At 38.6% G+C, this 13,217-nt stretch overlaps 1 non-coding gene and 4 pseudogenes across 1 annotated transcript; 3 read left to right on the top strand and 2 right to left on the bottom strand.

The window, feature by feature from the left end:
- Positions 1–4,864: 4,864 nt before the first annotated feature.
- On the top strand, positions 4,865–4,971 carry LOC131708236 (U6 spliceosomal RNA). Its single transcript, XR_009311317.1, has one exon. It is a non-coding gene; the product is annotated as a U6 spliceosomal RNA (small nuclear RNA).
- Positions 4,972–8,530: 3,559 nt separating this feature from the next.
- LOC131708198 (U6 spliceosomal RNA) lies at positions 8,531–8,595 on the top strand (annotated as a pseudogene).
- A 993-nt stretch (positions 8,596–9,588) lies between these two features.
- On the top strand, positions 9,589–9,648 carry LOC131708208 (U6 spliceosomal RNA; annotated as a pseudogene).
- A 534-nt stretch (positions 9,649–10,182) lies between these two features.
- Positions 10,183–10,247, bottom strand: LOC131708197 (U6 spliceosomal RNA; annotated as a pseudogene).
- A 989-nt stretch (positions 10,248–11,236) lies between these two features.
- On the bottom strand, positions 11,237–11,299 carry LOC131708145 (U6 spliceosomal RNA; annotated as a pseudogene).
- Between the last annotated feature and the right edge of the window lie 1,918 nt (positions 11,300–13,217).

The following is a 13,217-nucleotide window of genomic DNA, read 5'->3' as shown; positions in this document are numbered from 1 at the left end:
AAACAGTGTAAATTATCACTGAACCTTTTTAACTATGAATGTGGCATTTCAAGAAAAACTTAATTATTTTACTTCAGTTTAACAGTTGCTGCTAGAATTTATAATATCACTTTATTTCTTTGGTGAATCCCTCTAAGATTTAAATCCAAATACAGGCCAGTATAACTGCATTCAACTCTTATATTTTTTATAATGACTGAACTAGGCTTGACCCTGTTCTTTGTTCATACAAAATCCAGCTGAGACAGGTTTTTTCTTAAGACCTTGGCTGTTCAGTTTTAATGTTCATTTATTTGTGGTAAAGAATCTCTTTCTTATCTTGTTTGTAGGTGTGATTAACGTTCACTTTTAGCCGGAATGGTGCTTTTTTATTCCGAGATTACTAAGTACTTAATTAAAAACATGTGTAGACTGACCTATTTCATGGAGCAAGAGAGCCACCTGCTGGCGGTACATGGATACTCCCTCTTTATCCTTCCTTCAAAAAACCTCTAACACTTCATTTTTATGTCAAAGTACATTCCATATTTGAAATCGCCTAGGACATGTCCAGCATATCCATGTGTTCCCAGCAGGATTCAGCTTCTGTACCAGGTTTCGCTCAAATTGTTTCCACAAGAAGTCCCTTGATCCAATGTTTCTCCAGCACAGGTGTGGATTTCCATGGTCTGACTTCATTCCTATAAGATACTTGGACATGTTTAGCTGTACATATTACTTCTATATATTTCCTTTTGTTCACACCGGGTCATTTTGCAAGGTATGCGCTCCATCCAGAATTCTAAAGGAGGTCAAAACTCACTGTGATTCATATTTTTGGGCACTCAATTACTGTTCTTTTCCACATCATCAGTAGCAAACTTAACATAAATGAATCTGAATCAGTTGATGAACCGTGCACTGTAGCTTACTGAGATCCTCCATGCAAAGGAGTCCAATGTTTTACTACATGGAATAACTAGTTCACTGTCACCTGTGACATTACTATACCAGAATCTAAATCATTAACGTGGATTAGGAATAGCAGAGGTCCTAATACTGATCCCTGTGGTACACCACTGGTTACCTCGCTCCATTTTGAGGGTGCTCCTCTAATCAAATTAGGGTTTGGGTTTGGTTTTGGATAAGGATTGGGGTTCAGGTTCAGCTTCAATGTTTCGGGTTCTACCAGGGTAGTTATTCCAAGGCAGGTACAGTACTATTCCCAACGACAAAAAAGACCAAAATGTGGAACGCTTCACGAATTTGCGTGTCATCCTTGCGCAAGGATGACACGCAAATTCGTGAAGCGTTCCACATTTTGGTCTTTTTTGTCGTTGGGAATAGTACTGTACCTGCCTTGGAATAACTACCCTGGTAGAACCCGAAACATTGAAGCTGAACCTGAACCCCAATCCTAACCCAAGCCCAAAACCAAACCCAAACCCTAATTTGATTAGAGGAGCACCCTCAAAATGGAGCGAGGTAACCAGTGGTGTACCACAGGGATCAGTATTAGGACCTCTGCTATTCCTAATCCACGTTAATGATTTAGATTCTGGTATAGTAATGTCACAGGTGACAGTGAACTAGTTATTCCATGTAGTAAAACATTGGACTCCTTTGCATGGAGGATCTCAGTAAGCTACAGTGCACGGTTCATCAACTGATTCAGATTCATTTATGTTAAGTTTGCTACTGATGATGTGGAAAAGAACAGTAATTGAGTGCCCAAAAATATGAATCACAGTGAGTTTTGACCTCCTTTAGAATTCTGGATGGAGCGCATACCTTGCAAAATGACCCGGTGTGAACAAAAGGAAATATATAGAAGTAATATGTACAGCTAAACGTGTCCAAGTATCTTATAGGAATGAAGTCAGACCATGGAAATCCACACCTGTGCTGGAGAAACATTGGATCAAGGGACTTCTTGTGGAAACAACTAGAGCGAAACCTGATACAGAAGCTGAATCCTGCTGGGAACACATGGATATGCTGGACATGTCCTAGGCGATTTCAAATATGGAATGTACTTTGACATAAAAATGAAGTGTTAGAGGTTTTTTGAAGGAAGGATAAAGAGGGAGTATCCATGTACCGCCAGCAGGTGGCTCTCTTGCTCCATGAAATAGGTCAGTCTACACATGTTTTTAATTAAGTACTTAGTAATCTCGGAATAAAAAAGCACCATTCCGGCTAAAAGTGAACGTTAATCACACCTACAAACAAGATAAGAAAGAGATTCTTTACCACAAATAAATGAACATTAAAACTGAACAGCCAAGGTCTTAAGAAAAAACCTGTCTCAGCTGGATTTTGTATGAACAAAGAACAGGGTCAAGCCTAGTTCAGTCATTATAAAAAATATAAGAGTTGAATGCAGTTATACTGGCCTGTATTTGGATTTAAATCTTAGAGGGATTCACCAAAGAAATAAAGTGATATTATAAATTCTAGCAGCAACTGTTAAACTGAAGTAAAATAATTAAGTTTTTCTTGAAATGCCACATTCATAGTTAAAAAGGTTCAGTGATAATTTACACTGTTTATAGTTTATAATGGTCAAAGACTAGTAATTAGACACAAAGGTATTGTAAATTAATAAAATAAATGATTAAAACCTTTTTTTAGACAGCATGGTATTTGAAACTAAAACTAATTATTTGATTTCATAAGATTAATAGTATGTTTTAAGTATTTGCTATAATAAGAAAACATATTATTTAAACTGACAAGTATTATTGCTTGTTCATGACTTTACTGTATTAATAAGAAGATTAAAAGCTGGAAGCAGTATTCGATTTAATTAAAAGGGAAAGTGGTACAGTTTATTTCTCCTTCTATTGAACAACAAGACCTCTAGACATTATGATATCCATTGAATTATAGAATTTTAAGGGTGTTGTGTTATGTTTTTGTGTTAAGTTTGTAATAATATACTATAATGTACCTTGTTGTTAATCCACTATACTATTGTCTAATGATGGTAGATGGAGTCCTTATAATGTGGTTCTTTGAAACTGCTCTATTGCTAAAAGGGGCCTCTCTCCTTATCCCGATGAACAGGCTGTAGAGAAAGGAGGGGGTCTTATTGCATTCTACGCTAGCAAAGCTGCAAGTCTTGTAGATTTGCAATTTAGGGTTTATGGAATTAGTGGTTTAGCACAGATAAGAATATATCTTGAAATAATATGCAAAAATGATGGCTTAACAGACATTGATAGGTCATAGATCTAAAAAAGTGTTTGCACAGACTTTGGCCTTGAAAAAACAAGACTCTGGAAAACTGCTTGGAATAGCATATTTAGAAGTCAGATACAGGTCAGAGCCTGGTTAGTGCATCTTTTAAGGGATAAATAATTCTAATGAAAACTATTACCACTTAAACTTAGTGAAACTAATTGACTTAAATACTGCACGAGACAATCTTTTGTCAAATCCTCTGTTAGACAATGGTATATGGAATTAAAACTGACTCATTAACAAAATGATGAAACAATATGAGGTTAAAAGAAACACATGCCTTTAATTTAGCAAAATATAATGAATTAGAAGATGATGTCACATATTAAGAACATCTCTCATATATAACACATATAAAAATAGTGTTTTGCATGCACATATAAACAGTAGTGTTTTTATATTATATTATAAACCAAGATCCTGGGAACTTTGGTTCACTTAACTTTTCAGATAAAGGAGGGGCTCGGAGGAAAACAAGGAATGAGATCATAGAGTTGGACACATGTGAAGTTTTGAATTCATTCAGTACATGACACCTATTCATTCTGAAAAGTTAGTCCGGAACTTTTGAAAACCATTATTCGTAAAAGGGATAAGAGCTGTCTCACCAGATTAATGATTGGATTTAATTGAGGCGTCCCATGTATTCCAATGGGACGAAAAACCTATATAACTCCTAAGTAATTACAATGGAGTACCACACTCATCCCAGACAGGGTAAGGTGGTCCATCTTCTGCAAACTTTAAATACATCAGTCTGTCAATTTCTTGGGTGCTATATTAGTCATCTGGATATATTGCGGGTCAAGAGCGTAATAAAAATACCCCACAAGGAGTAGTAACATCTCTGTCCTCCTAACGTCTCCCCTGAGATAAGAGTGTATACTGAGCTAAATGGAACAGAGTACGTACAGAAATCTGAACCTACGGATTTTGTGACAGTAAGCAAACTTGTTAAATTTGCATATCTCCCAGCTGTCTCTCTGATGTATAGCTGTGCTCACTTCTTTATTAAACGTGAGTTTAAACTGTTATTATTATTATTATTATTAATATTATTACCTCTGACCGTATAACCTGGCATCATTCACTCCTGTTCCTGGAAGAATGGCCTCCAGCTGAGGTAGTTTCATCAGTAATTTCTTGTAACTGTTTTTAAACTAGATGACCACTACATCGTGTCTAAAGGTATAATTGCAAGAACTGTGTAGTTCTGTATTCCTAATAATCATTGAGTGCAATTCTTAAACCCTAACTCTGACCCTAGCCCCGAGTATTAAGCCCCCTCCTCTGAGGTGTCAGTTGCATTCCGCGCTGTGATACGAAACGGGACCCTGGTCAACCTGCAAGTCTTTTGGTATGCTGGCCAATCCGGAGGGCTCAACATCATAGGTAACATGTCAGTATTTGCATATCTTTCCCAGCCGGTTTGAAGGTGCAGATGTGCAGACTTCTTTATTCAGCCACTTTCTGCAAACGTGATATCCTCAGAGTTTGTAACCCTCTGCGTGTTGATTGTGGACAACCATGCATATACGCAGAGCAAATGGAAACAATTGGACTATGCTTGACACACCACAAGACCAATCGCTCTTTAGCCACTCGCTGCACATAGAGGCGCGTATCAGGTAAACACCGTGTGTTCGCTACGGCAGCACATATACTAAAATTGGAACGATACAGAGAAGATTAGCATGGCCCCTGCGCAAGGATGACACGCAAATTCGTGAAGCGTTCCACATTTTGGTCTTTTTTGTCGTTGGGAATAGTACTGTACCTGCCTTGGAATAACTACCCTGGTAGAACCCGAAACATTGAAGCTGAACCTGAACCCCAATCCTAACCCAAGCCCAAAACCAAACCCAAACCCTAATTTGATTAGAGGAGCACCCTCAAAATGGAGCGAGGTAACCAGTGGTGTACCACAGGGATCAGTATTAGGACCTCTGCTATTCCTAATCCACGTTAATGATTTAGATTCTGGTATAGTAATGTCACAGGTGACAGTGAACTAGTTATTCCATGTAGTAAAACATTGGACTCCTTTGCATGGAGGATCTCAGTAAGCTACAGTGCACAGTTCATCAACTGATTCAGATTCATTTATGTTAAGTTTGCTACTGATGATGTGGAAAAGAACAGTAATTGAGTGCCCAAAAATATGAATCACAGTGAGTTTTGACCTCCTTTAGAATTCTGGATGGAGCGCATACCTTGCAAAATGACCCGGTGTGAACAAAAGGAAATATATAGAAGTAATATGTACAGCTAAACGTGTCCAAGTATCTTATAGGAATGAAGTCAGACCATGGAAATCCACACCTGTGCTGGAGAAACATTGGATCAAGGGACTTCTTGTGGAAACAACTAGAGCGAAACCTGGTACAGAAGCTGAATCCTGCTGGGAACACATGGATATGCTGGACATGTCCTAGGCGATTTCAAATATGGAATGTACTTTGACATAAAAATGAAGTGTTAGAGGTTTTTTGAAGGAAGGATAAAGAGGGAGTATCCATGTACCGCCAGCAGGTGGCTCTCTTGCTCCATGAAATAGGTCAGTCTACACATGTTTTTAATTAAGTACTTAGTAATCTCGGAATAAAAAAGCACCATTCCGGCTAAAAGTGAACGTTAATCACACCTACAAACAAGATAAGAAAGAGATTCTTTACCACAAATAAATGAACATTAAAACTGAACAGCCAAGGTCTTAAGAAAAAACCTGTCTCAGCTGGATTTTGTATGAACAAAGAACAGGGTCAAGCCTAGTTCAGTCATTATAAAAAATATAAGAGTTGAATGCAGTTATACTGGCCTGTATTTGGATTTAAATCTTAGAGGGATTCACCAAAGAAATAAAGTGATATTATAAATTCTAGCAGCAACTGTTAAACTGAAGTAAAATAATTAAGTTTTTCTTGAAATGCCACATTCATAGTTAAAAAGGTTCAGTGATAATTTACACTGTTTATAGTTTATAATGGTCAAAGACTAGTAATTAGACACAAAGGTATTGTAAATTAATAAAATAAATGATTAAAACCTTTTTTTAGACAGCATGGTATTTGAAACTAAAACTAATTATTTGATTTCATAAGATTAATAGTATGTTTTAAGTATTTGCTATAATAAGAAAACATATTATTTAAACTGACAAGTATTATTGCTTGTTCATGACTTTACTGTATTAATAAGAAGATTAAAAGCTGGAAGCAGTATTCGATTTAATTAAAAGGGAAAGTGGTACAGTTTATTTCTCCTTCTATTGAACAACAAGACCTCTAGACATTATGATATCCATTGAATTATAGAATTTTAAGGGTGTTGTGTTATGTTTTTGTGTTAAGTTTGTAATAATATACTATAATGTACCTTGTTGTTAATCCACTATACTATTGTCTAATGATGGTAGATGGAGTCCTTATAATGTGGTTCTTTGAAACTGCTCTATTGCTAAAAGGGGCCTCTCTCCTTATCCCGATGAACAGGCTGTAGAGAAAGGAGGGGGTCTTATTGCATTCTACGCTAGCAAAGCTGCAAGTCTTGTAGATTTGCAATTTAGGGTTTATGGAATTAGTGGTTTAGCACAGATAAGAATATATCTTGAAATAATATGCAAAAATGATGGCTTAACAGACATTGATAGGTCATAGATCTAAAAAAGTGTTTGCACAGACTTTGGCCTTGAAAAAACAAGACTCTGGAAAACTGCTTGGAATAGCATATTTAGAAGTCAGATACAGGTCAGAGCCTGGTTAGTGCATCTTTTAAGGGATAAATAATTCTAATGAAAACTATTACCACTTAAACTTAGTGAAACTAATTGACTTAAATACTGCACGAGACAATCTTTTGTCAAATCCTCTGTTAGACAATGGTATATGGAATTAAAACTGACTCATTAACAAAATGATGAAACAATATGAGGTTAAAAGAAACACATGCCTTTAATTTAGCAAAATATAATGAATTAGAAGATGATGTCACATATTAAGAACATCTCTCATATATAACACATATAAAAATAGTGTTTTGCATGCACATATAAACAGTAGTGTTTTTATATTATATTATAAACCAAGATCCTGGGAACTTTGGTTCACTTAACTTTTCAGATAAAGGAGGGGCTTGGAGGAAAACAAGGAATGAGATCATAGAGTTGGACACATGTGAAGTTTTGAATTCATTCAGTACATGACACCTATTCATTCTGAAAAGTTAGTCCGGAACTTTTGAAAACCATTATTCGTAAAAGGGATAAGAGCTGTCTCACCAGATTAATGATTGGATTTAATTGAGGCGTCCCATGTATTCCAATGGGACGAAAAACCTATATAACTCCTAAGTAATTACAATGGAGTACCACACTCATCCCAGACAGGGTAAGGTGGTCCATCTTCTGCAAACTTTAAATACATCAGTCTGTCAATTTCTTGGGTGCTATATTAGTCATCTGGATATATTGCGGGTCAAGAGCGTAATAAAAATACCCCACAAGGAGTAGTAACATCTCTGTCCTCCTAACGTCTCCCCTGAGATAAGAGTGTATACTGAGCTAAATGGAACAGAGTACGTACAGAAATCTGAACCTACGGATTTTGTGACAGTAAGCAAACTTGTTAAATTTGCATATCTCCCAGCTGTCTCTCTGATGTATAGCTGTGCTCACTTCTTTATTAAACGTGAGTTTAAACTGTTATTATTATTATTATTATTAATATTATTACCTCTGACCGTATAACCTGGCATCATTCACTCCTGTTCCTGGAAGAATGGCCTCCAGCTGAGGTAGTTTCATCAGTAATTTCTTGTAACTGTTTTTAAACTAGATGACCACTACATCGTGTCTAAAGGTATAATTGCAAGAACTGTGTAGTTCTGTATTCCTAATAATCATTGAGTGCAATTCTTAAACCCTAACTCTGACCCTAGCCCCGAGTATTAAGCCCCCTCCTCTGAGGTGTCAGTTGCATTCCGCGCTGTGATACGAAACGGGACCCTGGTCAACCTGCAAGTCTTTTGGTATGCTGGCCAATCCGGAGGGCTCAACATCATAGGTAACATGTCAGTATTTGCATATCTTTCCCAGCCGGTTTGAAGGTGCAGATGTGCAGACTTCTTTATTCAGCCACTTTCTGCAAACGTGATATCCTCAGAGTTTGTAACCCTCTGCGTGTTGATTGTGGACAACCATGCATATACGCAGAGCAAATGGAAACAATTGGACTATGCTTGACACACCACAAGACCAATCGCTCTTTAGCCACTCGCTGCACATAGAGGCGCGTATCAGCTAAGCACCGTGCGTTCGTTAGGGCAGCACATATACTAAAATTGGAACGATACAGAGAAGATTAGCATGGCCCCAAATGGAGATTAGATAAAGGGGTATTCAGAACAGAAAATAGGAGGGTCTGGACCAGCTTCCCAGTAATGTTTTTGAAGCTGACACCCGGGGATCCTTCAAGAAGCTGCATGATGAGATTCTGGGGTCAATAAGCTACTAACAACCTATCGAGCAAGATGGGCTGAATGGCCTCCTCTCGTTTGTAAACTTTCTTATGTTCTTATGTTCTTAACACTAACCCCAGCTATTAAGCCTATCTCCTTCTGAGGTGCAGTAACATTCTGCACCAACAGAGGGGGTGGGACCCTGGTCAACCTTCTACGTAACGGGTCAGTATTTGCATATCTCCCAGCTGTCTCTCTGATGTATAGCTGTGCTCACTTCTTTATTAAACGTGAGTTTAAACTGTTATTCTTATTATTAATAATATTATTACCTCTGACCGTATAACCTGGCATCCTTCACTCCTGTTCCTGGAAGAATGGCCTCCAGCTGAGGTAGTTTCATCAGTAATTTCTTGTAACTGTTTTTAAACTAGATGACCACTACATCGTGTCTAAAGGTATAATTGCAAGAACTGTGTAGTTCTGTATTCCTAATAATCATTGAGTGCAATTCTTAAACCCTAACTCTGACCCTAGCCCCGAGTATTAAGCCCCCTCCTCTGAGGTGTCAGTTGCATTCCGCGCTGTGATACGAAACGGGACCCTGGTCAACCTGCAAGTCTTTTGGTATGCTGGCCAATCCGGAGGGCTCAACATCATAGGTAACATGTCAGTATTTGCATATCTTTCCCAGCCGGTTTGAAGGTGCAGATGTGCAGACTTCTTTATTCAGCCGCTTTCTGCAAACGTGATATCCTCAGAGTTTGTAACCCTCTGCGTGTTGATTGTGGACAACCATGCATATACGCAGAGCAATTGGAAACAATTGGACTATGCTTGACACACCACAACACCAATCGCTCTTTAGCCACTCGCTGTACATAGAGGCGCGTATCAGGTAAGCACCGTGTGTTCACTACGGCAGCACATATACTAAAATTGGAACGATACAGAGAAGATTAGCATGTCTAGATGTAGTGGTCATCTAGTTTAAAAACAGTTACAAGAAATAACTGATGAAACTACCTCAGCTGGAGGCCATTCTTCCAGGAACAGGAGTGAAGGATGCCAGGTTATACGGTCAGAGGTAATAATATTATTAATAATAAGAATAACAGTTTAAACTCACGTTTAATAAAGAAGTGAGCACAGCTATACATCAGAGAGACAGCTGGGAGATATGCAAATACTGACCCGTTACGTAGAAGGTTGACCAGGGTCCCACCCCCTCTGTTGGTGCAGAATGTTACTGCACCTCAGAAGGAGATAGGCTTAATAGCTGGGGTTAGTGTTAAGAACATAAGAGCATAAGAAAGTTTACAAACGAGAGGAGGCCATTCAGCCCATCTTGCTCAATAGGTTGTTAGTAGCTTATTGACCCCAGAATCTCATCATGCAGCTTCTTGAAGGATCCCCGGGTGTCAGCTTCAAAAACATTACTGGGAAGCTGGTCCAGACCCTCCTATTTTCTGTTCTGAATACCCCTTTATCTAATCTCCATTTGGGGCCATGCTAATCTTCTCTGTATCGTTCCAATTTTAGTATATGTGCTGCCCTAACGAACGCACGGTGCTTAGCTGATGCGCCTCTATGTGCAGCGAGTGGCTAAAGAGCGATTGGTCTTGTGGTGTGTCAAGCATAGTCCAATTGTTTCCATTTGCTCTGCGTATATGCATGGTTGTCCACAATCAACACGCAGAGGGTTACAAACTCTGAGGATATCACGTTTGCAGAAAGTGGCTGAATAAAGAAGTCTGCACATCTGCACCTTCAAACCGGCTGGGAAAGATATGCAAATACTGACATGTTACCTATGATGTTGAGCCCTCCGGATTGGCCAGCATACCAAAAGACTTGCAGGTTGACCAGGGTCCCGTTTCGTATCACAGCGCGGAATGCAACTGACACCTCAGAGGAGGGGGCTTAATACTCGGGGCTAGGGTCAGAGTTAGGGTTTAAAAATTGCACTCAATGATTATTAGGAATACAGAACTACACAGTTCTTGCAATTATACCTTTAGACACGATGTAGTGGTCATCTAGTTTAAAAACAGTTACAAGAAATAACTGATGAAACTACCTCAGCTGGAGGCCATTCTTCCAGGAACAGGAGTGAAGGATGCCAGGTTATACGGTCAGAGGTAATAATATTATTAATAATAAGAATAACAGTTTAAACTCACGTTTAATAAAGAAGTGAGCACAGCTATACATCAGAGAGACAGCTGGGAGATATGCAAATACTGACCCGTTACGTAGAAGGTTGACCAGGGTCCCACCCCCTCTGTTGGTGCAGAATGTTACTGCACCTCAGAAGGAGATAGGCTTAATAGCCGGGGTTAGTGTTAAGAACATAAGAGCATAAGAAAGTTTACAAACGAGAGGAGGCCATTCAGCCCATCTTGCTCAATAGGTTGTTAGTAGCTTATTGACCCCAGAATCTCATCATGCAGCTTCTTGAAGGATCCCCGGGTGTCAGCTTCAAAAACATTACTGGGAAGCTGGTCCAGACCCTCCTATTTTCTGTTCTGAATACCCCTTTATCTAATCTCCATTTGGGGCCATGCTAATCTTCTCTGTATCGTTCCAATTTTAGTATATGTGCTGCCGTAGCGAACACACGGTGCTTACCTGATACGCGCCTCTATGTACAGCGAGTGGCTAAAGAGCGATTGGTGTTGTGGTGTGTCAAGCATAGTCCAATTGTTTCCAATTGCTCTGCGTATATGCATGGTTGTCCACAATCAACACGCAGAGGGTTACAAACTCTGAGGATATCACGTTTGCAGAAAGCGGCTGAATAAAGAAGTCTGCACATCTGCACCTTCAAACCGGCTGGGAAAGATATGCAAATACTGACATGTTACCTATGATGTTGAGCCCTCCGGATTGGCCAGCATACCAAAAGACTTGCAGGTTGACCAGGGTCCCGTTTCGTATCACAGCGCGGAATGCAACTGACACCTCAGAGGAGGGGGCTTAATACTCGGGGCTAGGGTCAGAGTTAGGGTTTAAGAATTGCACTCAATGATTATTAGGAATACAGAACTACACAGTTCTTGCAATTATACCTTTAGACACGATGTAGTGGTCATCTAGTTTAAAAACAGTTACAAGAAATTACTGATGAAACTACCTCAGCTGGAGGCCATTCTTCCAGGAACAGGAGTGAATGATGCCAGGTTATACGGTCAGAGGTAATAATATTAATAATAATAATAATAATAACAGTTTAAACTCACGTTTAATAAAGAAGTGAGCACAGCTATACATCAGAGAGACAGCTGGGAGATATGCAAATTTAACAAGTTTGCTTACTGTCACAAAATCCGTAGGTTCAGATTTCTGTACGTACTCTGTTCCATTTAGCTCAGTATACACTCTTATCTCAGGGGAGACGTTAGGAGGACAGAGATGTTACTACTCCTTGTGGGGTATTTTTATTACACTCTTGACCCGCAATATATCCAGATGACTAATATAGCACCCAAGAAATTGACAGACTTATGTATTTAAAGTTTGCAGAAGATGGACCACCTTACCCTGTCTGGGATGAGTGTGGTACTCCATTGTAATTACTTAGGAGTTATATAGGTTTTTCGTCCCATTGGAATACATGGGACGCCTCAATTAAATCCAATCATTAATCTGGTGAGACAGCTCTTATCCCTTTTACGAATAATGGTTTTCAAAAGTTCCGGACTAACTTTTCAGAATGAATAGGTGTCATGTACTGAATGAATTCAAAACTTCACATGTGTCCAACTCTATGATCTCATTCCTTGTTTTCCTCCAAGCCCCTCCTTTATCTGAAAAGTTAAGTGAACCAAAGTTCCCAGGATCTTGGTTTATAATATAATATAAAAACACTACTGTTTATATGTGCATGCAAAACACTATTTTTATATGTGTTATATATGAGAGATGTTCTTAATATGTGACATCATCTTCTAATTCATTATATTTTGCTAAATTAAAGGCATGTGTTTCTTTTAACCTCATATTGTTTCATCATTTTGTTAATGAGTCAGTTTTAATTCCATATACCATTGTCTAACAGAGGATTTGACAAAAGATTGTCTCGTGCAGTATTTAAGTCAATTAGTTTCACTAAGTTTAAGTGGTAATAGTTTTCATTAGAATTATTTATCCCTTAAAAGATGCACTAACCAGGCTCTGACCTGTATCTGACTTCTAAATATGCTATTCCAAGCAGTTTTCCAGAGTCTTGTTTTTTCAAGGCCAAAGTCTGTGCAAACACTTTTTTAGATCTATGACCTATCAATGTCTGTTAAGCCATCATTTTTGCATATTATTTCAAGATATATTCTTATCTGTGCTAAACCACTAATTCCATAAACCCTAAATTGCAAATCTACAAGACTTGCAGCTTTGCTAGCGTAGAATGCAATAAGACCCCCTCCTTTCTCTACAGCCTGTTCATCGGGATAAGGAGAGAGGCCCCTTTTAGCAATAGAGCAGTTTCAAAGAACCACATTATAAGGACTCCATCTACCATCATTAGACAATAGTATAGT

Source organism: Acipenser ruthenus, chromosome 40, assembly GCF_902713425.1.
Source record: "Acipenser ruthenus chromosome 40, fAciRut3.2 maternal haplotype, whole genome shotgun sequence".
NCBI lineage: Eukaryota > Metazoa > Chordata > Actinopteri > Acipenseriformes > Acipenseridae > Acipenser > Acipenser ruthenus.
The sequence above is the reverse complement of the archived record's forward strand: the minus strand, read 5'-3'. Positions and strand labels throughout refer to the sequence as shown.